Source organism: Alligator sinensis, unplaced genomic scaffold (assembly GCF_000455745.1).
Source record: "Alligator sinensis unplaced genomic scaffold, ASM45574v1 scaffold678_1, whole genome shotgun sequence".
In the NCBI taxonomy this organism is placed as follows: domain Eukaryota; kingdom Metazoa; phylum Chordata; order Crocodylia; family Alligatoridae; genus Alligator; species Alligator sinensis.
This window is the reverse complement of record NW_005842006.1, coordinates 743,151-747,622: the sequence shown is the minus strand read 5'-3', so window position 1 is coordinate 747,622 and position 4,472 is coordinate 743,151.

Genomic DNA, 4,472 nt, shown 5'->3' with positions numbered 1-4,472 from the left:
AGTTTTGGGCTCCACAATTCAAAAAGGATGTGGAGAAGCTTGAGAAAGTGCAGAGGAGAGCCACATGCATGATCAGAGGTCAGGAAAACAGACCTTATGATGAGAGGCTGAGAGCTATGGGACTCTTCAGCCTGAAAAAGCGCAGGCTCAGGGGTGATCTGGTGGCCACCTATAAGTTTATCAGGGGTGTTCATCAGGATCTGGGGGAACATCTATTCACCAGAGTGCTCCAAGGGATGACAAGATTGAATGGTCATAAACTCCTCCGTGACCGTTTCAGGCTGGACATAAGGAAGAACTTCTTTACTGTCCAAGCCCCCAGGGTCTGGAATAGACTGCCGCCGGAGGTGGTTCGAGCACCTACTTTGAATGCCTTCAAGAGACATTTGGATGTCTATCTTGCTGGGATCCTATAACCCCTGCTGACTTCCTGCCCTTTGGGCAGGAGGCTGAACTTGATGATCTTCTGAGGTCCCTTCCAGCCCTAATGTCTATGAATTTATGAATCTATACAGTTGCAGGGCACTAAGGTGCCTGCTCCTAGTAGAGCAGAGGTTGCCCAGGGAGGGAACACAAAGGGCCAGATGAGAGCCCAGGTGCAGGTTGCCATGACAACTGGCTAATGAGGGCATTGGCCGCACCTGCACCTGGTTAGCTGGCCAGAAGAGGCAGGGCCCTTGGCCCATATAAACCCTAGGGCTGAGACCAGACAGTTCAGTTCCCTACTGGCAGCCAGAGGGGGAGGAGCTTCCAGGGAGGAAGTGCCCAGTGATGCAGCAACGGCCTAATATGCTGCACCCAGGGCTAATGGGGCTCCATGAGCTCCGCAGGTACCCTTGCTCACTAGATACTTAGTGCTGGGGATGAAGTTCGATGCTTTTAAAGGGGCAAAGCACACCCTTGTCTTTTGTATTATGTTATAGCTCAGGGGCTTGTGTTTTGTTTGTTGTTCCATAACACCGGTGGTCTGGGTGAGGCTATTTGGGGAAGGAGGAGGCCTCAGCTGGGGTTCACTGTGGCATGGGGACCCCAGCGCCAGAGAGGGTGCAGCATTTGGGGGGGCACAGACTCCGGCGCCAGAGAGGGGCGCGGCGACAAGGGCTGTGGAGAGCCCAGCACCGAGGGGGGCGGCGACAAGGGCTGTGGTGGACCCAGTGAGGACAAGGGGCCAAATTATAGCGAGGCCTAGGCAAGACAACGCCAGTACCATCTGCAAGGCTTGGGGCATGGTAAAGGGGCAGTTGGAGCCATGTATATAGCCCATAAGGCTCGGTTGTCCAGGGACAACTATTTTGAAACGGGACTTACGGGGCCCAGGGAAATACATCAGGACCATGCTCAGATAGGCTTAAAGGCAGCCTCCCTATATCAGTTATTCCAACAAGACGTGGCAGGACAGAATAGAGGGTGCCCATCGTGCCGAACTGGCACGGTCGAGGGGCTTTAGGTGTAACACGGCCATCCTTAAGGACCCCATCCTGTGACATATACCTTTGTTATCCTCATAGTAGCAAGGACAATTTACATTTTTTCTAGAAGATCTCAAAGCGCTTTTATGAATCTAAATCAAACAAACAATTTTCCTAACCTGTCCATTACACCTAGAATATCATTACTTTACCAATGACAAACTGAGGCAAAAAGCTTAAGTGATTTGTTTTAACTTCATAAAAGGAACACCATCAGGTCAAAATTAGGTCAAAACTTAGGTTGTAAAAAAAAAAAATGAAAAGTGTAAAAACAAGTCCTATTTTTTAAATAAATCCCAGAGGTTTATTAGGTACCCACGCATTGTCACTTTACGTAGTGAACATGAAAAAACCTAAAACATGGGGTAACCTTGCTGGTCATCTTGCCTGCCTGGCTAGGCCAGACCACCACCTGGGGCCTGTGGTCTCCCTTAAGTGCTTCCCATTTAAGGAAATGCTCCCACAGGTTTCTGAACACCTGTCAGGGTTTCAGCTGTCACAGCCTTGGCCCCCTTTTTGCCTGGCCAAACCCTCAGCCTTGGTTCACTGTTTAAGACCTTAGCGCCCGGGTATCAGCCCTGCCTTGGCAGCATCCCCTCCTGGGGTTCCAGGCTCACCACACCAGCCTCAGGCTCTCTGGCTTAGCACTAGCTTCTGGTACCTCTAGTAAGGGAATGCCACCCAGGCACCCCCACTTATAGCCTCCACCACCCCGGTATCCACAGCCTGGTCCTCTGGTCTCATGTCCAAAATGGAACAAAAACCAGCCAGCCTCTTTACAAAACAAATAATCTCCCTCCTTCCAGGTAAAGTTGCCCACAGGCCCTACATCACTTCACAGGTAGGTCAGAACCATCTCAATCCAGCTCCCCTGGGTGGATGGGTAGATAGGTTGGTAGGTACATAGGTATGTAGGTTGGTTGCCTGCCTATTCATTCACCTCCAGCAGCCCCTCTCCCAGGAGCTCCTCTCTGCTGCATGCAGGGGCCACTGCTGCATGGTCAGAGACTGGGTTTATATCCCAGAGCCCAGCCTCCATCCCTGTGTGTGACCAGATTGTCTGCACCTGCAAACCAGGTGCAGCTAATTGCCTCATTAACCACCTGGCCTTTTTAGTCTCAAGGTGGCTCGATCCACCTGGGCTACTACTCCCTGGTGCCCTTCCTTGCCTGGGTTCCCTACGCTCTCAGGTCTTCCTAGTAACAGGGGAGTGATTTCCTGTCATGATATTCTAATATTATAAAAGCCTAAGTCTCTGTCTGTCTGCCTGTCTGCCTGTCCGTAACGCTTTATTCACACTCTGGCTGATGGAAACAGCCAATCAGAGTGTTCCAAGTGTGGGGAGGTGCCGCCATGATTTCAAAGCTACGCTGAGGACTAGACAGGGGGTGGGGGAGCCAAGGTCAGCAGCGCTGGCCTCGATTCCCCCACCCCGCTCCCTCCAAGAGGCCGAACAGTGACAGGATAGGGCATTAGGTGGCGACACTCTATCCCAGCCCCCCGCCCCCCCAGCCCCCTGTCATTCTTGACGGGCAATTGGCTAGTATATATATAAGATTATTCACACACATTTTCTTTTCTATATATATATGTTGGGGTTACATTGTGGTAGCAGTAACAAAACTCTACTCTGCATAACAGTATGACAACTTTAAAAAGAAACACATTACTTCAAAAAGTTTGAAAACTGCTGCTGTAAATGTATCCTGCTATAAACAAAGTATGTCTCTTCTATAGATGTGCCCCATATCCTAATTTACTTTATGCTGACATTTTCACAGAAAAATCAAGAGTGGGCAGAACTTGTTTTTTTGGGAGCATGGGATATTAGGATCACTATGGACATACCCAGGATGAAACATTATACTGACATAAAAAAAAAGATTAGCAACACTTTACTTCAAATTAAAATCAAAAAATAAATTAAAGGTAGCATTTTAAGATTTGGTTTTCCTCTCACAGTACAGTCCACTATTTAGTACAATTGTTGTTAACTGCCAGAGGAAGTCTGAGAGAATACAAGAGAATCTTCTTGGAAAGATTTGGAGAAAAAAAATGTGAAAAATAGATTGTTGTGTTTTGTTTACATATTAAGAGGAAACCACCAATGACATTCATTTAATATTTTCTGATGAATGGCAAATGTCGATTTAATGTAGTCAAACACAAGGAATGAACCAATCAGAACTTCCTTTTCACATGCTTATTTTAAAGACACGTATATATGCATGTGTAGCCTAGAACACATACTCTCTCTCTCTCACATACACAAATGCACACACAGAGGATGAAAAAATAATGTGGAACCCTTATTTCTAGGTCACAAGTAATCCCTAATAAAAATTATGGCATTGGTTCCTTAATGGGTTCAGTGGGAAATTTCAGAAACGACACTATTTTGTGTGGATTTTATCAGCCATGGATTATCTGCCCAGGGGCAGGTTTCCAGAACTGCTCAGTACCTGCCATGCTGAGCTCTTCTGAAAATCTGGCCAATATTTGTGTGTCTAACTGGGAGCTAAGGTTTTGGCGTAAAACTCAACCCTACACAGGACAGAACCAAAAGCCCACATAGATCCCACTTCCACTTTTGAAAGATTTTATTACACAGGCCTTAAATGGTGCACCACACCAAAGTTGAATGTAGCCCTTAATTTCCTTGTGAATTATATTGCTTATAAAAAGTAAGAGAAGAATAGCAATACACAACAAGCCTGCCAATGCTGATATTCTCTGAGCCAACATCTCCACAAAATTATATCATAACTGAATGAAGTTTACAAATATCTACCAGCTTGTATTGTCCCAAGACTACCCACCATCCTTATTTAATTGGGTTTCCTTTATTGCTGCCCAGAAATAAAGCCTCAGTGCCAGTCACATTCTTGCCACCAGTCAGTTTGGTGAAATTTGTATCTGTCTCCAAACTCAGTGCTTTGATCAAAAGTTTAAAGCCAACCAAACACAAATTCTTGGGCTCAGTCATGGAGAGCACGTGGTCAC